The 22,669-nt window shown below is 39.7% G+C and overlaps 1 pseudogene; it reads left to right on the top strand.

Annotated features, from left to right (window-relative positions):
* On the top strand, nt 1-11,669 carry LOC147291761 (uncharacterized; annotated as a pseudogene).
* Nucleotides 11,670-22,669: the final 11,000 nt, after the last annotated feature.

Genomic DNA, 22,669 nt, shown 5'->3' with positions numbered 1-22,669 from the left:
ATGAAAACTATGACGCTGGAAAAATAATTGGGTCAGATGACCCAAGCCATAGCCAAGTTAACAAAGACCGTCGAGGACAAGGACATACAGATTGCCTCGCTCATGAGCAAGCTAGAATTCAAAAATGAGGAGGAGTTGAGTCGACAAAGGAAACAAAAAGAGTCAATCGAGGAGTTTAGATTTGAGCAGCATCCAGAGTCCCCTTCTAGGTCGAAGCGAAAGTTCGAAGGTGAATTAGACTCAGTCGGTTCGTTATCTGTCCAACAACTTCAGGATATGATTGCAAACACTATCAGAGCCCAATATGGCGGCCCTTCTCGGGATACACTTATGTATTCCAAACCCTATTCCAAGAGGATAGACAGTTTAAGGATGCCGACAGGGTATCAACCACCCAAGTTTTAACAATTTGACGGAAAGGGCAACCCTAAGCAACATGTTGCTCAATTTGTCGAAACTTGCAATAATGCTGGGATCGAGGGTGACCACCTGGTGAAGCAGTTTGTCCGTTCCCTCAAAGGGAATGCATTTGACTGATACATTGACTTGGAGTCTGAATCCATCGAGAGTTGGGAGCAAATAGAGCGTGAGTTCTTGAATTGCTTTTACAGGACGCGGCGTACAGTAAGCATGATGAAGCTTACTAACACGAAGCAATGGAAGGATGAGTCGGCTATTGACTACATCAATCGTTGGCGTTCATTGAGCCTTGACTGCAAGGATAGAATTTCTAAAGTATCGGCAGTGGAAATGTGCATACAAGGTATGCATTGGAATTTGTTATACATTTTGCAGGGTATCAAGCCTAGGACGTTTGAGGAGCTGGCAACTCGAGCTCATGATATAGAGCTAAGCATAGCCAGTCATGGTGGCAAGAAAGATCTTGTGAGAGACTACCGGAAAGAGAAAATGTTTAATCATAAAGCAGATAAAGATAAACCCGTGAAAAAGCCCACCAAGGAGGCGATGACAATCAACACAACTCCTATCAAAATCTCAACAAATGTTAAAAGGAAGAAGGTGAAGAGAGTAGGGCCAACTCAAGACCAGGAGAGGCACAAATGCACTCTAAAAGAATTGGAGGATAAAAAGTATCCATTTCCAAATTCAGATGTTACTGGCATGTTGGAGGATTTACTTGAAAAAAAAGTAATTGAATTACCTGAATGCAAGCGGCCTGAAGAAATGAATCGGGTTAATGACCCCAAGTACTGTAAGTATCATCGCATAGTTAGTCATCCAGTGGAGAAGTGCTTCGTGCTAAAAGAGTTAATTTTGAATCTTGCGAAGCAAGGACGAATTCAGTTAGACATAGATGATGTGGTTGAATCTAATAATACAACAGTAGTGTTTGGAACATTCGATCCTATACCATTACCTACTTCATCATCAAAGTCATCGATGCGATCATTAAGGGTAAGTCCCAAGAATACACAAGTTGGGATTGAAAAGACATCCAGTAAGACAAGTTCCCAGTGTAATGTTAACACTCAGGGTGATATGCCTGCTAAAGAAGATGAGGGGTGGATTTTAGTCACACGAAGGAGGCCAAGTAAGAAGCATGTGCTAGATCCACAAGTTGCACAACCAAGCAGTGAGCAACGGAAAATAGGCACTTATCGACGCTCAAGAAGCACTGGTGGGAGAAAGTCGATAAAGAAAACAAACACTGGACAAATTTATAGGCCTTTGAAGCAGAAACCACTCGCCCCTATCATGCTTCAAGAATATTTCCCTAAAGGTTTCTTGGGAAGATACATCAATAGAGTCAGTTTACATGACAACTTGTTATGAGATTGGTGAGGGGAAGTCCTTACATGAGGAAAGGGATATTAATGATGTCAACCAAACTACAGAAGAGCAAGAAATGTTAGCACAGATGGATGGCCTGCCACAAGGCCTCGATGTTCAAGAAATACTACGACTTTCAGAGGAGGTAAGAGGCGCATTGATTCAAGTGTTGACCAACCTGAGCCATTATTTCTCTGAACTCAAAGGCGTAGGAAAACTTGAGCTTGGGTCATCTGAATGCGCCACGTGTTGTGCAGCTATCACCTTTACAGATGAAGACCTTTAGTTGGGGTCCAAACCGCATAATCGTCCCCTCTTGGTGTCTGGATATATACGAGAATAGAAAGTTAGGCAAATGCTTATCGATGGAGGTTCTGTTGTGAATATTGTGCCCAAGTCAACAATGAAACAGCTGAGAATCTCAACCGAGGAACTGTTTCAAAGTCGCCTCATGATTCAAGGCTTTAATCAAGGAGGACAAAAAGCCATCGGCATGGTGAGGTTAGAACTTGTAATTGGAGAGCTAAAGTCAAGTGCTCTCTTCCATGTGATTGATGCAAGGACTTCATATAACCTACTTTTGGGGCGACCTTGGGTCCATGAAAACGGGATTGTACCTTCGACTCTCCATCAATGTTTCAAGTTCTACAGGGACACGGTAAAAAAAGTGGTAGGCGATACAAAGTCTTTCACTGAAACTAAGTCACATTTTGCCGATGCAAAATTTTATATGGATAGCAATGTGATGGATGAGGTCATCCCAATAGAAATCTCTTCCACTGGAAAGGAAAAGCCACAGAAAGATAAGAAATCGATGGCCAGATTGACAAAGGAAGAAAACAAAGGTGTCCCATCCAAGGGAGGTGAATCATCTTCACAAGGATCTAGTATTTCTTCAAACCCAATTCTCCGATACATTCCAAAGTCTCGACGAAAGGAGGGACAATCTCCATTCATAGAGGAGTGTAAGAAGGAACAACTACTAAAGCTAGATGAGATAAACCTCAAGATCTTAAAGGAAACATCAACAGTGCTTCTTCCTATGTTGGGTGGCCCAATCGCTCCAAAGATGCCACTAAAAGGATTCATCAAACCATTTACACACTTGACGGAGCATAGAACCCTTCCAAGTAAAAGAACTGAAGGCTTCGATCCTAATGCCTATAAGTTATTGTCTAAGGCTGGATATGACTTTACATCACCATTTACACTAGGGGAGCTTAGTCCAGATGTTACAGGTGAAGAAATGCATGGACTTAATGAAACCCAAAAGAAGCTAAGGAAGCAAGGATACGCAGTTGACCCTTTTACAGCAAAAAGACCAATCAAAATTTCTGCCAGAGAAAAAGAAAAAAAAGCAAATGTACAGCATATTAGCGTTGAGGTTATGGAAGAGGAAGAAAAACCACAACCTACTCCTCGTGTTCCAGCACTTGATCGGGTTAATAGAACCCCTCGAGTCTCGGTGTTTGACCACATTGATGGTGGAAAGTCAAAGGCCTCGGCGTTTGATCGTATTGACATGTCAACCTCACAAACTCGGGAATCAAATTATAGTGATACAGCAATTCCTTTTGCATTTGTGTTTCATAGGCTAGCCTGGGCTAATCAACCAAAAGAGACCCCAACCTTAGCTATGCGAAATTGGGTTCTCAAGAGAGTCAAAGTTTCGAATAACTTGTTAAGAAGGAAAAATCATCAGGGAACGAAAAGAAAAATGCAAGATGAACCAAATGAAGACGGAAAGCTTCGAAGCCTTATTCCTTCGCGCATGCGACAACACTTAACACTCGATGTAACTTCAAATGGTCATCTTAAAGTAAGACAACGCACATTCATATTTACGGGGCAGTCTAAAGGGCGATGTGATTCGGACAATGAAGAGGAAGATGTAGTTGAAGCTGCTTTCCATATCACAATTGAAGAGATAGATGAAAAAGAATCCTTTGAAAATGAGATTGATGAAGCTCCACCAGAACTTGAAGACGGGGGCAAGCCACTGTAGATGAGTTGAAAGAACTTAATTTGGGTACTAGTGAAGAGCCAAAACCAATATTTGTTAGCACCCTTTTGAGTAGTACTGTGTTGGTAATTTTTAACAACAATATTAAAACCTTGCAAGTGCACAAATCAAATGATAGTATAGTAAGCAAGCAAGGGTCATTCCCACAGAGATTGTAATCTAAAGAAATGTTTATCAATGTCACACAAAGAAAACTAGAACACAATTAAACACGAAAACAAAATAAAGATTGAAATCACATGGACTTCCACACACACGCCAACACCAAAGAGGTTTTGATTTGATTTTGTAAATAAAACAAAACAAAACAAAACAGAATTTAAATTAGAGTTTAAGAGAAATTGGTTTAAAATCAATCAAGAACAATAGCTAGGACTCACTATCCACCTCCAAACAATCAATCAATCCATAAACAACAATAGATAATCAATTTCTAGCAAGCATATGATGACAACACTCACAACAAGATCATGGCATTTGACTCAAGTTGTATGATTCTCTCTAAGTGTATGTAAGGTGTATGGCATTTACATCAATACGTGTATTCTTAATTGAAATCCAGTATGGCATTTACTCAAATTAACAATCAAGAATCCATTAAGATCAAAGAGAATATGAGTGTCACAAAAAACCCTAAAACATGGCATTTGTTATTAGGAATTCAAGAATCGATTTCTCATAACTAGTTCTTAATCCAATTATTCGTTGCAAACAAGAACACATTCAATATGGCAATTGACCTATGTTCTACAACAATTTAATTCCGATACATGCTTCAAAGTTAGCTACTCAAAGAAACAAAATATCAGAATTCACATAATATAGAGAAACCAAAATCATCACGCTTGTAGAAACTGAAAAATCCATTCAAACTTGTTTATAGAATTGGAATCATGTTTAGGGCTTCAAGATTAAGCCCTAACTAACAAGAAATTAGTTACTCATGTTCTTGGATGAACTCGAAAATAAATACATAAGAACTGACAATTAAAAGAAGAAGAAAGGAAAAGAAAGAACTCGCTGGCAGCTTTCTCCTCTTGCGCGGTTGATCTCCTTAGGACTTGAATCCTTTGTATGGAGCCTTGACTGGCCTTTTATATGACTTACATCAAAGTCCTAAACCCTAAAATTGACTGAAAAGTCGTCCAAGAAGTTAGGGGTCGGCAATGGGCCGGGCCGGGCTGGCCCAGCCCTAATCTTTCGGGCTCGGGCCTGGCTCGGGCTTGAATTACAAGAGCCCAACAGGACTTTCGGGCCGGGCCGGGCTGGGCTTGGGCCTGAATACACAAATCCGAAGCCCACCCATCGGGCTTGAGACTTACGGGCTTTAGAGCCGGGCCGGACTAGGCCCGAACGGGCAGCCCAAATTAGGCTTTTTTGGCTTCTCAAATTGCTTAATTTATTGCCTAATTTATGTCAATTATAACTATAAAACTTAGCAGATGACTAATTCATTGGTTTTAACTTGCCAAAATTTTGAAATGTCAGCTCCCAAAGTCACAATTTAACAAGTTAACAACATATAATTTAATTATAAATAGAGGGGGAAATGCATCACTATAGAAGGTGTACATCCCAACTAGGTTGGCACCTACACAACCTATCATTTGCATTTCACATGTACATCCCAACTAGGTTGGCACATACACAACCCTCAAAACTGAAATTGTATTGATTTAATTATACTAAAAGTAACAATATGCAGTTATGAGTTATGGTGCTTAACTCCTTATGGAGTTTACAAATTACAAACCAATGTTTTGTTACCAAAACTGAAAAAATAAAATCAGGTGGCTGATTCAGCAGGGGAAAGGGTCTCTTCTTCAACAAATTCAGGTCTTGATAGCTTGATATTCATTAGATCCTCTGCCCAATCCTCCTCTTGAGCAGCCTCTTGCATTCTTGCCTCAGCTAAGCGCCAATCTTTGACGCAGATTAGAGCTTCTATAGTGTTCGGACTCAAGCTAGCCCTCTTCTCCGATACCACTCTACCACCTGCACTAAAAGCAGCTTCGGATGCAACAGTTGAAGCTGGAACAGTTAGCAAATCACGAGCCATGATGGAAAGCACAGGATATTGTGTATCATGTGATTTCCACCATCCCAAAACAGAAAATGCAGTTTCATCAACATCATCTAAAACTGGTGCATCAAGATAGTATTACAAATCAGAAGTAGAACAAATAGAGGATTGCACCTTTGCCATTTTCAAGGCTCTCATAGCACTGTTTTGAAAGTTAGGAATAGAAATTGGGGAAGCACTAGTACTACCAGAAACAATACTTTGAGGATTAGTTGTGGTTTCAGTAGAGTTTCGTGATGATGCAGCAGGCACATTAGACTTGTAATGGTCATACAATTTAAACAAAGAAGACTTAATTTCATCTACCTTTACCTTTATGTCATCTTCCTCACAACCAATAACATTTAACCACTCACTAATTGCCCAAATTTTGAACCTAGGATCCATAACAGTAGCAAAACAAAACAATTTAGGAAAAGTTGCCCAATATTTATCAAATTTACTTTTCATGGCAACCATAGCAGTTTCAAATGCATCAATATGAGAATATGATTGAAATGCACAATGAATATCAATCAAACAAGTCAGCACACGACTAGAAGTAGGATAATACACACCACATAATATTTTTGTTGAAGAATCAAAAGTCTTTAAAAAACCACAAACAAACTGAGCAACAAGCCAATCATGTTCAAATGGAATCGGTAAAGTAGAACTTCTAGTTGATTGATTTATTGTCTGAACATATCTATGCAAGGCAGCTTTATATTGAATGGCTACTTCTAACAATGCATATGTGGAATTCCACCTATGAGGAACATCATTGTCTATGTTTCTCTTATCCAAACGAACATCAACACAACATTTTTTCCAAATTTCATGTCTCTTATTTGAAGAATTCAAACTACGCACAATTGCAACAATTTTATCAATAGAAGGACCTAAAATAGCCAAACCATCTTGCACAATCAGGTTCATAACATGAGCACAACAACGCACATGAAACATTTGTCTAGGCACATCATCAATCATAAGATATAAAGGCAGCAAATCAGCAACAACATAATTATTTGAAGCATTATCTAGTGTAATTGAAAAAATTTTATTGTGGATACGCCAAGAGTTGAGTTCCTCATGTATATGAGTTGCAAGTGACTGTCCACTGTGTGGATACTCAATCATTTTAAAACAAATAATCCTTTTATTTAAATTCCAGTCAGCATCAATGAAGTGAGCAGTTAATGACATAAAACCAATTTTTTGTCTAGAAGACCAAACATCAGAAGTCAAACAAATTCTGCCTTCATATTTTTCAAAATAAGACAGCAATTGAGATTTTCCTTCAACAAACAGTTTCATAACATCCCTTTTACAAGTTGTGGCAGAAATTCCTTTATATTGTGGAGTAAAGCCTCTTTGAATCATTCCTTTAAAATCATGTTTTTCCACGAAAGTAAAAGGTAATTCTGCCCTAACTATAAAATCAACAACTTCTTTTCGAGCATTTTCCTCTTTATAAACAAAATTTGACAAATTACCAGCAGCATTTGATTGTAAAAGCATTTGATTACCAATATTAACATTTTGGCTTTCAAGATGTTTCTTATAATGACGAGCTAAATGAGTAGTACCATTTGAAGAACTGCCATCTAATTTTTTTCCACATATTGCACATTTTGCTTTTGTAACAGATTTACCATTTTCAATTTCAACAACTTTTTCAAACCAGTTCCACACTTCACTTCTACTGGATTTAGGAATAGAATTAGATTGGGGTGTGGATGGGGGGGAACCAATGGATTCATGGATTCCAATTACACTAGACTCTGGGTGAGTAGACATCCTAAAAAAACTACCAACAAATAACCAGCAAATAACACTACCAGCAAAAAAATACCAGCAAATAACACTACCAGAAATTCAGCAAACAACACTACCAGAAATTCAGCAAATAACACGACCAGAAATTCAGCAAATTACACTACCAGCATTTGCCATTTGCCACTCACACAGCAATAGCACCAGCACCAACACAAGAGGCCAACTCCTACACAGGACAGCTTCACCACAAGCTATTAATCTTCACCACAGCTACACACACAACAGAAAAAAACACAATTAGTGAAACATAACAGTGATGAATTTTTTGCATATGGTTTGGCGATTTTAAAAGGAAAAAACAGAACTGGTTTTTTTTTTTTTTTTTTATTAACTGAAATCACAAACGGAAAATGACTTACACAGTTACACGCAAAGGGAGGCAAACTGGCAGGGAGCTTGCGGCGGAGTCGCTGGTGCGAAGGTGGCGTTGCGGTGGTGCTCGGACTGTCTGAGCGATAGTGCTATCAACTATCCGATCGCAGTTCAGATCTCGATCTGATCATTAATTGATCGGATCGAAGTTTGGTGGGTTGGGCTTGCTTTCTGGAGAGAGGCTGGGTTGCTGGGTAGCCTGGGTTCGATCGGAGTTGGGGGTGGCGAGATGGTGAATCGGTGATGATGGTGATGATGGAGAGAGGCTGAGACTGAGTCACTGAGAGTCTGAGAGAGTGAGAGGGATTGAGATTTGAGAGGGATGGAGGCGGCGAATGCGATGGGGTTACTGGGTTAGGGTTAGAGATGGTGAATCGGGGATGATGGTGATGATGAAGGGGGTCTGAGAGTCAGTCACTGAGAGTTTGAGAGAGTGAGCCCTAGGAGAGGCCGAGAGGGTCTGAGAGTCACTGAGAGTCTGATGTTGAAGGAGGCAGCGAATGCGATGGGGTTAGGGTTAGAGATGGTGAATCGGTGATGATGGTGATGATGGAGAGGGTCTGAGAGTCACTGAGAGTCTGAGAGAGTAAGCCCTAGGAGAGGCCGAGAGGGTCTGAGAGTCACGAGGCGGCGAATGCGATGGGGTTAGGGTTAGAGATGGTGAATCGGTGATGATGGTGATGATGGAGAGGGTCTGAGAGTCTGAGAGAGTGAGCCCTAGGAGAGGCCGAGAGGGTTTGAGAGTCACTGAGAAGTCTGAGAGTCTGATGTTGACGGAGGCGGCGAATGCGATGGGTTAGAGACTTAGGGTTACAGTGAAAGTGTGAGACAGTGAGTAAGCTAAGTTTATATACTTATCTTTAGGGTTTAATATTTTATTAGTTTAGGGTATTTTGGGGTTTGGGCTTAGGGGTTTGGATGGGGTTTGGTCCGTTTGGATGGGGTTTGGATGGGGTTTGGATTTTTTAATTTTATTACATGTGTAATATATGCTTTATTATATATTTTATTACATATGTTTTATAAACAAATGATGCAATTGTGTTTTTAACGATCTGAACCGTTCAAATTTTAATTTCTCACTCAATAATTCATGCAAAAAATTAGCTCGATCGGAGATGTAGAAATGACGTAACGGTGGTCGAATTAATGAATGATCGTTGTTTTTCTAATGATAATCGAATGGGTAGATGAATTCCGATTTTGCTAATTTTTTTGTAAGGATGATCTTTGACTATGAATATAGAAAATAAACGGTTCAGATTGTTAAAATCACGTTGTGGTCTTCACAATTATGAAAACAATAAGGTTTCAACGAGAAAGTTATTAGAATTATGATCTTCAACTCTTCAAGTGTATTTATATGTAGAAGCTCATATATCGATCGTGTTTTCAACGATCCGAACCGTTCAAGTTTTAGTTCCCCACTCAAAGAGAATCCTTGCAAAAAATTAGCTCAATCAGAGATGTAAAAATGACGTAATGATGGTCGAATTAATTAATGATCATGGTTTTTTTAATGATAATCGAACGAGTAAATGAATTCTGATTTGACCGATTTTTTGTAAGGATGATATTTGACTATCAACATATAAAATGAACGGTTCAAATTGTTAAATTAATGAACAATCATGGTTTAATAACTTCAATTATAGTTGTATTATAAAAATTGTATATGCACATATACATTTATGTTTTATTATAGTTGTAAATTTGTAATGTTGTATATAATTTTAAAAGTTTATTATTTATGGTATTACATAGTATAGTTTACACTATTACTATTTACTAACATTATAGAATTATATAATAACTTAATAAACATATTAATAATTTATTAGAATAAACAAACGAAAAACCTATTAAATATGTTATGATTCACCAATTAGACAAATAAACTAGTTAGCTCAGTTGGTTGAGAGTTGAAATTTGTTCTATGAGGTCTTAAGTTCGATTCAGAACATAGCCAAAATCCTATATTTTTTTTTTATTGAAGATATTAAACGGGCTTTGGGCTTCGGGCCGGGCTTTGGGCGGGCTTTGGGCTTCGGGGCGGGCTTTGAGTGGGCCGGGCTTTGGGCGGGCCGTGGGCTTCAAGGGGATAGCCCAAGCCCAACCCCAACCCAAAAAATTTTCGGGCCGGGCAAATGTCGGGCCAAATCGGGCTTCGGGCCCAATGGGCTGGGCGGGCTTCGGCTGGGCTTCGGGCCTTGGGCTATTTGGTGAGCCCTACAAGAAGTCTTGGTAAACAAGGAATCCAAATAGGAAAGTAAAGATCACAATTCCTAACTCCATAGGGAAATACAGCTCAGCCCAATTGTCACACGATTTGGGGATCTTCGGCCTTCTAGAAAAATCAGTAAAAATATATTTTAGAAAGATAAATGTCTTATCTTTCCAACCATATATAGCACATAACTTGAAAAATTCAGGAAGGCTTCTGTTTCTTCATATTCACGTAACATGTACGAAACTGTCATGTCTGCACGTGGGCTAACTTTACTTGTAATACTGTACCAATTGGCTCGGTAAAAAATTCTAGAAAAATCACAGATTGAACTTCAAGGTGTTAGCTTTCATCTCCAATTGGTCTTGCGCTAAAATTACTCTGAAAAGTTGATTTTCCCTTAAATACCTTCTAAGAGCGCAGAAAAGCTGAAAATCAGAAAAGTGAAGTAATAAGCCCTTTTTAAATCTAATTCTTCTACAAAACTTAAGTAAAAAGAGTACATAAATGAGTATATTTATGGACTCATCATACTGAAGAGAAAAAATATCATGAATTGCTCCTTGAATACAAAGATGTTTTTGCTTGGAATTACAAAGAAATGCCAGGCCTTGACCCAAAAGTGGCGGTTCACCGTCTTGCAGTTCGGCCCAGAACGCATCCAATCAAACAGACTCAACGTCGTTTTCACATGGAACTTCTCACTCAAATTGAGGCGAAAATCGATAAATTGAAAGCAGCTGACTTCATAAGGGAGGTCCAATATCCAAAGTGGATTGCAAATATCGTCCCGGTTAAGAAAAAGAATGGACAAATTCGTGTTTGTGTGGACTTCCGGGATTTAAATGATGCTTGTTCGAAAGATGATTTTCCTTTGCCAATAATTGAGCTTATGATGGATACAACTATGGGACATGAAGCTTTGTTCTTCATGGATGGGTTCGTTGGGGTACAATCAGATAAGAATGGCCCTAGAACATGAAGAACTCACAGCATTCCATACTCCGAAAGGTATTTATTGCTACAAGGTGATGCCATTTGGACTCAAGAATGTCGGTGCCACCTATTAGCAGGCCATGCAGAAGATCTTTGACGACATGCTTCATAAAAATGTTGAATGTTATATGGATGACTTTGTGGTCAAAACCAAAAGAAAGGAAGATCACTTGCAGGACCTGCGCATGGTGTTTAACAGGTTGCAAAAATATCAGCCCAAGATGAATTCTTTAAAATGTGCATTCGGTGTTACATCCGGAAAATTCCTTAGGTTCATTGTTAAACATCGTGGTATTGAGGTGGACCAGTCAAAAATCAGCCATCCAGGATATGCCTATACCAAAAAACTTGCATGAACTGAAAAGTTTGCAGGGCCGACTTGCTTTCATTAGGCGGTTTATCTCAAATTTGGCAGGACGTTGCCAGCCATTCAATCGACTCATGAAGAAGGACGTCTCGTTCGTGTGGGACGAAGCTTGTCAAAATGCCTTTGAGAGTATAAAGAGGTACTTATCAAGCCCACCTGTTTTGGGTGTACCTGTGCCAAGAAAGCCGCTCATATTGTATATTGCCACACAAGAAAGGTCGATAGGAGCACTTCTGGCTCAGGAAAATGAGTTGGGTAAAGAGGGAGCACTTTACTATTTAAGCCAAACGCTCACTGGCCCCGAGTTAAACTACACTCCGATAGAGAAGACGTGTCTCACACTCGTGTTTGCAATTCAAAAGCTCAAACACTACATACAGGCATATATTGTGCACTTAGTTGCACGAGCTGATCCAGTTAGATACGTTATATCAAAACCAGTTTTAAAGGGACGCTTGGCGAAATGGGCCTTACTCCTTAACCAATATGAGATCATCTACATTCTAGCGAAAGCTATTAAGGATCAGGTCTTAGCAGATTTCTTAGCAAATCATCCAATTCCAGCGGATTGGGAGATCTCCGACGATCTACCCGATGAAAAAGTTTTCTATGTAGACATCCCACAAGCTTGTATGATGTTCTTCGATGGATTCGCTCAGGCAGATGGGGTTGGGGCATGAGTCATCTTTGTGTCGCCACAGAGACAGATATTGCCATATTCATTTTGCCTCAATGAGCGCTACTCCAACAATGTTGCTGAATACCAGGCTTTGGTGATTGGCCTACAAATGACAGTCGAGATGAAAATCCCAAGTCTGGAAGTATATGGGGATTCCATGTTAGTGATCAATCAGCTTTTAACTCACTATGAGGTTAATAAAAATCACCTGATTCCATACTTCCAATTAGCTACAAGATTGCTTCAAGAATTCGATGAAGTTGCTTTGGTACATGTGCCGAGAAAATAAAATCAAATGGTGGATGCCTTGACTAATCTAGCTGCAACCTTAGCATTATCTAAAGATGAAATTATAAATCTTCTCCTCTGCCAACGATGGGTCATGCCATCAGAGCTGAGAACGCAGCCAGAGGAAATTAATGTTGTCTCAGTTTTCCCAATTGACACAGAGGATTGGCGGCAATCTTTGATTGACTACTCAGAGCATGAGAGGCTCCCTGAAGATCAAAAACATAGATCGGAGATAAGGCGTCGGGCACCACGCTTCATATATTACAAGGAAACCCTATATTGACGTTCTTTTGAGGGAGTTTTCCTTAGGTGCTTAGGAGAAGAAGAGGCAATTCAAGCAATAGAAGAAGCTCATTCGGGAGTTTGTAGCACTCATCAGTCAGGTCCCAAACTTCATTTTCAGATAAAAAGGATGGGATACTACTGGCCAACTATGGTTAAGGATTGTATCGATTACGTCAAGAGATGTCAGGCTTATCAATTCCACACCAACTTCATACATCAACCTCTTCAGCCATTACACCCTACAGTTGCTTCCTGACCTTTCGATGCATGGGGACTGGACGTAGTGGGCTCAATAAACCTTAAGTCTTCAAGCGGCCATTCATACATTTTGGCGGCGACAGACTATTTCTCAAAATGGGCAGAAGTTATACTGTGCAAAGAGGTGAAAGGAGAGACCATGGTAAGCTTCATTAAGGAGAACATTATATACCGATATGGTGTACCCCGTTACATCATCACAGACAATGAGAAGTCTTTTTCCAATCGTTTGATGAACAAGTTTTGTGAGAAATTCGGTTTCAAGTAATACAATTCTTCCATGTATAATCCCTCGGCCAATGGATTGGCAGAAGCATTTAACAAGACCCTTTGCAACCTGTTGAAAAAAGTCATTGGCAGGTCAAAAAGGGATTGGCATGAGAAAATAAGCGAGGCACTCTGGGCATATCGAACAACATACCGAACACCTACTCAAACAACGCCTTACTCCCTTGTGTATAGTGTGGAGGTCGTTCTACCTTTAGACCGTCAGATTCCTTCTTGGAGAATCGGTATACAGGAAGGACTAATAAGTGAGGAGAATGTCAAGTTACGTCTCCAAGAGTTGGAGGCTTTAGATGAAAAGCAACCTGATGCCCAACAACGCCTAGAATGTTATCAAGCTCGACTTTCAAAGGCCTTTAACAAAAAAGTTCGACCCCGATCCTTCCAAGTGGGTGACTTAGTGCTTGCTGTACGTACGTAGACCCATTGTCATGACACATAAAACAGGGAGTAAATTCATGGCAAAATGGGATGGACCGTATGTAGTGCGTGAAGTATACACAAACGGAGCCTACAAGATCGTGGCCAATGATGGATTAAGAGTGGGTCCTATCAACGGTAAATTCTTAAAGCGCTACTACGCCTAAAGTATCAGCCTTGCTCTTGGCTCGCATAAGCTTAAACTGTGTACGGCTATTAAAAAAAAAAAAAAACTTTTGAACTACGTTATGATTTGATCCCTTTTCGTTAAAGGGTACGTAGGCAACTTGGAACACTAATCCCAAGTTCAGTCACAACAAAAAAAAAAAAAACCAATTTTCTTGTCAATAAAAATTCCAAGTACTTTAAAAAAAAAAATGCTTTATTTTATTGATAAAGTTCAGCTGATAAGTGCCGATTTTATTACAAGGCATGAAAAAAAGAAAAGCTAATACATCAGTATAAGTTAAACTTTGTAAAGTTTTTGCGTTGGTACTCGAGAAGATTTTTCAACGTGACATCTTGAGTAAGGCAATTAGGCCTGATGATTGTCCTTATATTCTATTGTTCTACTGTATTTTGGCAAAAAAGGAATGAAGTAATATTTTCTTTCTAATTTAGTTAGCACGTATTTGCCCTAGAGTCTATCATTTAGTATCAGAGCCCCAAGACGGGACCTCGCAAAGCAGGCCACCATCTCAGAAGCTTACTCCCTTGGAGTTCGATCTCCAGTTTTTCCGTGACTAAACAAAGTCGGAGTTGCAGGAGCTCCGTGAGCTTATTTCGTCGACCACCTGTGAATTTCACTGTGATTTTCTGGAAGAGATCTGGCAGCTTGTGTGGGCTCCAAAACGGTCGTGCCGCCGCCCGATGATCTTCCTCTCACTGGCCCAGTCTTTGGAGCCCTCTCCCTCTCTGCCGCATTGCCTCCTGTCGCACACTCTACCACTACCGCCCCTTCTTCTTCTCATCCCTCAACCCATCACTCTCCACCTCCCACCCTCACACCATGACCCATACTCTGCCCCTTGCTTCCACTGCTCACTACCTCCCACCCCATCATGTCCCATACCCTCCTCCACCTCTTCCCACTTATGTTGTTCATGACCCATACCACCCACCCCCTCCACCACCTCATTATTACCCCTGCAATCACTACCAGCCTACCATATATGCGCCACCTTCGCATCGACAATGAGAAATTTTGCGGATTTCACAAAAGAATTCACTGTTGAGTGTGACGCGTCGGGTATAGGTATTGGGGGTGGTCTTATCACAAGGAGGCCATTGTCACCAAATCGCTTACCTAAGTAAGCCATTGTCTAATCGTCATCAGGCCCTTTTTCGGTTTATGATCGCAAGATGCTCGCTGTTGTGTTTGCTGTCCAAAATTGGTGGCCCTATTTTCTTGGACATCACTTTACAATTTCTGACTAAACACCGCACAATTCAACACTTTTTGGAAAAAAAACTTACCACTCTTGATCAACAGAATTGGCTGCTCAAGCTCTTAGGCGCGCTACAACTACACAGTTCGATATCGCCCCAACCTTCTTAATCGCGCACCTGATGCTCTCTCTCGCCGACTGGAGTTATTGGCTCTTATGGGTCTTTCTCAACCCATTTTTTATTGTATTCCTCAAATTCATGAAGATTGTCTTACAAACCCTGAAGTTTCTGCTTGGTTCCATGGCTTAGAATCTTAAATGCTTACTAAACCTGGGTTCTCTATCCAAAATAGTCTGTTGCGTTATAAAGGTCGTATCTTTGTTCCTCTCAATTCTAATTGGCACACCACCTTGCTTCATGAATTTCACTCGGCTCCTGAAGGTGGTCACTCAAGTTTTCTAAGGACATACAAACGGCTCTCTCGCTCGTAGTTTTTTATGGCTTGGTATGAAAAAAGATGTCAAACAGTATGTCATAGAGGGTGATATATGTCAACGACAAAAATATACATATGAAGCTATCCAACCTCCTGGCCTTCTCCAGCCGCTTGCTATTTCCACTGATGCTTGGCTTGATATCTCCCTTGACTTCATTGATGGTCTTCCAAAGTCAGCTGGCAAAACCACCATCTTGGTATTCGTCGACCGCTTGATAAAATAATGTCACTTTATTCCGGTAGCTCATCGTTATACAGCCAAATCTATTGCTGAAATTTTCATTTAAAAGTCTTTTCTCAGCAGTTTTTTGACTCATTTCTTTCGTTTGCAAGGGACGGGCAAACTGAGGTCTTAAACAGAACACTTGAGCAGGTTTTTACGTTGCTTTGTTGGGGATCAGCCCTCTTCTTGGACTACTTGGTTGCCATGTGCAGAATGGTGGGCGAACACATCCTTCCATTTTGCCATTCAAATGTCTCTCTTCCAAGCACTTTATGGCTTTCCACCACCATCCATTCAAGCTTACCTCCATGGGTCTTTTAATGCTCATGAGGTCGACACTATGCTATGCGACCGGGACAAATTATTGGCCTTACTAAAGTCTAACTTATAGGAGGCAGAACACCGAATGTGCCATGATGCCAATAAGCATAGGTTAAAATGTTCCTTTGAGGTGGGTGTCTGGCATTTCCTCAAACTTCAACTGTATCGCCAACTTTCTGTTCAACACCGTCATAGTCACATACTGGCGCCCAGATTCTATGGCCTTTTCCAAATTTTGGACAAAATTGGTCATGTGGCTTATAAGCTGCAACTTCCTCCTGGTTCTACGATCCACTCGGTCTTCCACGTTTCTCTTCTCAAAGCCAAAGTTGGTTTGCACATTACCCCTTCTCCCACGCTGCCACGTCCCATCTCTGATACTTGAGTCTTTCGCTGGTTGCCTGCTAAAATACTCGATCACGCCCTTGTCAAACGCAACAACTTGCCCATTACTCACCTTCTAATCCAATGGGAAGGCCTACCTCTTGAAGATGCTTCCTGGGAAAACGCGGATGACATTCGTAATCGTTTTCCTTCTTTTCTGGCATAAGGACATTCCTTTTTGGGACGGGCGGGAGTTGTTGAGACTGATTGTGTTAGGTTGCATAGTTGTTAGGAGGAGGGAGGGAGTGTAACACCCCAGATTTTTGCAATCCTATCGTGTTTTGATACGTGTTTTCAAATTCCTTTTGTACTTAGAAACTTAAGATTTCTTAAAGGGAATGAGGATTCCTTTGTCTTGTGAGTAACTAACTTGTGCCAATAGAGGTTTAGAGTTGAGCTCTAGTACCCTTGAGTGTGATTTTGGTGATTATCAAGTTGTAATTAATTTTTGAGATGTAAATTCAATGGTGTTGGATTTTGCGTAATTTTTCTGGAGATCAATTTATTGTTTTGAGGTTACAGGAAATTAGGATTAATCACTACGAGTCCGTAGGATTTTTCGGGGAATTATTTGTAGTCTCGAGTTATTTTTGGTGATTTAACGAAGTTTGAAAAATAGGAAAACAAAAAAATGGAATTAATTGCTGACTGGGCAGACAACGTGACATGTGGCGTAACGCCATTGGTCCAGCGCGTCTGACGAGACGCTAATGCGACGTCAACTGGCAGCAGGGGGCGAGTTCACGAGGAGCTTGGTGCACGCATCTCATCGGATCTTTCTCTCTGATCTAATCTGAGCCGTCCGAGCTCATTAAAGGGGAAGAGATCTGGGTCATTGATTGGGCTTAAAGAGCTAGTCACTGTAGCACCGGGTTAACTGACCCGCGTGTTTGCTTCCTGGTCGACTCGCGGGCAGGCTGAGTGTAAACGGGTTTTTGTTGGGTTTTTTCCAACCCAGTTCAGATTTTAGCCATCTTTTGAGCATTTCTAGTACAATTTGTCTCACATTATAGATTTACAACTTCTTCCAACCCTCTAGTGCCTATAAATAGAGACTCTTGTCCCTCATTTTCATTTGCACCACCAAGTGAAGTTAGAGTTACTCACTCCTAGATTATTTGGGAGTCTGTCTAAGAAGAGACATACAAATAGGGAATAAATTTCCCATATTTTAAAGTTTTTGGAGTGCAATGAGGAGTCCCTAAGAGTGGAGTCTAGATTTGGATGTCTACAACCGGGTAAGTATTTTATTATTTATGCTTTATTTATTTATTTTTAGGCTTTAATTTTAGGATGCATGCTTAGATTAATTAAGTATGATTTATTTATTAATTAAGCATGTCTAGCCTTATTTTTTTAGACTTATTTGTTTATTTAAAAGTAATTAGTATGCTAGGACTAGCAAGTTTCAATTGTAAAAATTAAATTAGATTAATCTAATTTAATTTGAGGATTTGCTTTGAGCTAAAGCAACTAGTCAATTGGTTTGACTTCAAGATAAAATTTGAAACTTGTGAATCCTTAAGTAAACTCTAAAGAGAAGAGTTTAGTCCACTTAGGACTAGAAACGAGCGACGTATGACTAAAGGAAAGGTCATATCGTCTTCCCTTATTGTTAATCGTCCCTAACTTAGAATTTGTTTTCTTTTGTCGATTTTTTTTCTATCGGATTACCCAGTTATCCAGTTGCCGAGTTGTTAGGAGGTTAAAGATGTCGTATTTGTCTAGCTACATGGATTTGCCAAGATAGAACCGTACGCGGACGTGGAAGGCTTGTTGTGAGGCCCCGAAAGTTTTTGGTGTTTGATTTTCAAAGGTTTGGAAATCAAAGGTTGGTTGTGAACCAATAGGAAGTTTGTATTCATTTTTACGAGTACGTAGTTATTTTTTGGGTATTTTTCTGAGTCTTGGAGTATTTTTGGTTAATTTTTGAAGTTAAATGAATTTCAACCGTTGATCTATTTTGATCAAATGGTCAGGATGGTGACATGTGGCAGCAGCTGGTGTCAAGGGAGGAAGCCACGCGAAGGCAGGAGAACTCGGTGGAACTTTGTGGAAAGCACCACCGAGGGCTCGATGAAGCCACCGAGCGATCGGCAGTCCGGCGAGGGCTCGGCATGGTTGCTATATATAGCTGCCCAGTTTTCTCTCTTCTGTTTCATTTTTCTCTTCCGCAGCTCTCTCTTTCTCTCAGTTTTCTCTGTTCTCTCTCTTAAATAGAGTTTTTCTTTGGTTTCCTTTCGCTCGCGGAGGTGGTGAGGTGGTGAAGTACACGTGGTGTTTTAGAATGCACATAATCTAGGTGGGTGAACAAAGTATTTATTTTGTGGGTGGACTTTGTGTATTTATTTTGTGGGTGAACTTTATATTTGTTTTGTGGGTAAACAGTGTATTTATTTTGTGGGTGGACTTTGTGTATTTATTTTGTGGGTGGACTTATTTATTATTTGTTATTTTGGAGTTTAACTGTGTTTTTCCAGTTATCTGCTTGTGTGTTAGAATTTGGTTTAATTCTAGGATTGAAATCTTATTGGTGATTTGATGATGATTTTAAGCTTGTTGGCTTAATAGGATGCTTTTGAGCATGAGAACCTAACAGGATTGTGCTAGCTAGATTATTTTTAGTATATGTTTTGAGATACGAAGTATTGATCGAGGTTAATAGTTGTGGATTAGGCTATTGATTAGCCAGATGTGATCTATTGGGCTGAGTTGCCTAGCTTTGATTTGAAGATATCTTGGGATGACCATGTTAACCGGATTTGAGAAAATGTACCGGTTGGTCAAAATATTGTGGTTTGACACGACCTGAGAGTAACAAGCTAGTGAATTGGGTAGGTTGAGATACCAGTTTGATTGTACGATGTGGCAGGTAGCTCAGACATTACTGTGGGCCATTGTACGTGGTTGTTGCCAGATAGTACAAATGTGCATGAGTATGTATAGCAAATAGCCAGGTTTACAATCAAAGATGGTCACTCTCTTTACCAGTTCATTTTTACGTTGGATTGGTCGTGAGATTGTTGATGTTGGTTATTAGCCAAAGTGGATCGGCTATTGTGTTGATTTGGTGATTAGTGCTTTGTTAAGCACATGAACGCTTTAGTAAGCGTGATTGTTGGAGATGTTTGTTTTCAGCTTAGTTTTTACCTAGATGAGTTGGTGGTAAGTTTTGGTACCACGTTTGGTACAGATACACTTGGAGATGTGTGTTTGTGAGTGACTTGTAGTCACTATCTGTTTGTGGTTAGGTGTGAGTTGCTTCACCCATACGAGCTTGCCAAAGCTTACCGGGTTTGTTCTTTAACCCGGTGCGCCATTCAACGGTGCAGCGGTTGGTTTTGTAGGTTAAGTAAGACTGAGGAAGCAGCGTGGAGGAGATGTAGCAATTAGTAATTCAGAAGTGGTTTGTATTTACTTCAGCTCATTAATATTCGAAATAGTTGTACAAGATTACTATTTATTTATGTAATCTTGGGGGTTGGTTTTTAATCAAAGTATTTGATTTATTTATTCCGCTGTGTAATTTGCATTCTGATCCAACCCTGTAATTTGTTTTTAAACTCAGCCTTACATTGATTGTTCGGTTCTAGATGCGAGTTGCCGAGCTTGGTAATTCCATCTAGAGCTGAATGGTCAGTGCGGCGCTATAACGCACCTGAATCTTCCAGCCTAGGGGTTCGAGGTGTCACACTTGTGGAAAAGAATACTTGAAAAGCGGATTCCAAGTAGGGGGATTTATCCTACATTCCTAACTATGAACTTTGTGTGTGTATGTGTAGTTTTTAAACTGTTATAACATGCTATTATGATTATTGCATGTGATTGGTTTGAGAGTTTGGGTAGCATAGTATGTGACCTTGGGTTCAAATCCTTAAACCTTCTAGAAGAATTGATCTTTATATTATAGCGAGTTTAGCCAGGCTAACACGTGGCTACGTGTGTTTGTGCGAAACGGGGACCCATGATTGATCAGGTGGCAGTGATACGGTTTCTTAATTGCAAGTTCCTATTTCTGTTTACCAGAGCGTTCTCGCTATGGATGCTATTTTCTTTGATTATAGCTGGTTATAGTCGTACCTTATGTGTACTGACCATTTGAGTTATTGTTATTGATTGGTTTTTATGCATGTTTACCATATACTGCTGTAGCTGAGGTGTTAAATCGATTTTGTGGAAATGTTTTGGGATTTTGGAAATCAATCTTTCACAGGAAAATGTTTTTAAAGGTTTTCAAACCTAGCAGGGTCCCCTGAGGGAAGCTATGATCGTATGAGATGCTTACCCCATACTTTCTTTGTTTTGTTTGTTCCTTCTCTATTGCTTATGCAAATTTGCCTTTTGGAGGAAATCTTGACTGAAGGGGTGCGCAGTTTGAATTCTCTTGTCAGGTGTCTCAAGGTGTCTGTTATCATGTTTTTTGTTATTGTAGCGGTTCTTGTTTTCCCATAGGTGTTTTGCATTGGGAATCCTTTTGGAACAATGATATTTGATTTACTCATTTTGTAACTTTTGTGGGTTTTACTTATACTTTGGTGATTCCCTTTATGGGGTGTTGATTTATCTATTCTACCCTAACGGGTTGGTTAATCTTTATTTTGATCTTATTTCCTTAAAGATCATGTTGTGTAATGAGTATTCTGATCCAACCCTATCCATTTAAATACAAAAGGCTCAACCTTCCCTGAGCGTCTTGGGGGATTAACGCTGGTGGTTTGACATTGATCTCTCGAGGTACTCAGGGAAGGTGCCTCTGTTGCATACTCGAGATTCGGGGTGTGACAGAGAGGGTATGCTCCTCCCTTTTTTTTTCTATTTTAAAATTTCTCTTTCTTCTTTTAGTTTTATTTTTTTTTATTTTTATAACTAATTTAATAATGAGAAATGTCAATTTTGTCCTTAAAAATTGATCACGTGTCATACATGTAATCAATTTTTGACAGAAAATGTAACGGATTTGACAGAATAGCCTCATTTGACGCTTAAGTGAAGTAGTAGTCCTAACGGATACATTTTTTAAGTCGGAGTCCTGATTTGGTTTCGACACTTAAGTTGAAGTCTTTTTGCTCAAATTTTTCTCAATAGTAAGTTAGTAACAAGGACATATATAGAAAGCAAGGGGAAAACAAAAATTTTAAGAAATTATATATAAGAGGATGCATATTTATATTTCCATTTTAATTAACAAATATATCTTTGTCTACTGGCATAACTAGATGGCACATGAAATATGAAGAGCAAACCTTCCTAAGAAGCATATCATGGGGCCACCTTGTAAAATCTTGGTTGTCCACATTCCTTAACAGTGTGTTTGGATAGAGAAATTTAACTCGATATTTCATTAAAAGTCAGAATTTGAGAAATGAAAATCTCCAATTCCCTTGTTTGGTCTCATTAACACGGAAATCTTAGAATTTTACGCTCGAAAAATTATGGAATTTGAGAGTCATAAATTCTGACTTTAAATTCCATATAAATAGGTGTTATTTTCAAATTCCATGACATTTGAGTTAAGAAAAAAGACCCACATGGCGACCACAACCACCATCCAGACTTGAATCCTTTGCCAGTTTTCTTCCTACTAGACTATACCTGACTTTTGATCTCAGCCCTCTAATAATCATTTGTGACTTAGATCTTGCCACATCTACAAACTTTTTTTCCCACAAATAATATTAAGAGATTAAAAGGTTAGAAAAACAAAAAATCATAAAGCCCACTGCCCACCCATCTCCACCCACGCCACCTCCTCCCCTTTCTTTTTCTCTCTTATTTCTCTCTCTAAACTCTCTCTCACTCCCTCCAGCGGCAGCCGTTGCAGCTTGCCATTTTTTTTTCTTTTTTTTTGTAACAGTTACGATTGTGATTGGAATATGTTGGGCTAATCTTTGTTTGGTCTGCCATTTGGGATCCCCATCAATTTGATCCTAACCTGATTTCCAAGTTTATTCTAAGAAG

This window comes from Dryas octopetala, chromosome 3 (assembly GCF_963921425.1).
Source record: "Dryas octopetala chromosome 3, drDryOcto1.1, whole genome shotgun sequence".
NCBI lineage: Eukaryota > Viridiplantae > Streptophyta > Magnoliopsida > Rosales > Rosaceae > Dryas > Dryas octopetala.
This window is presented reverse-complemented; position numbering and strand designations above follow the sequence as displayed.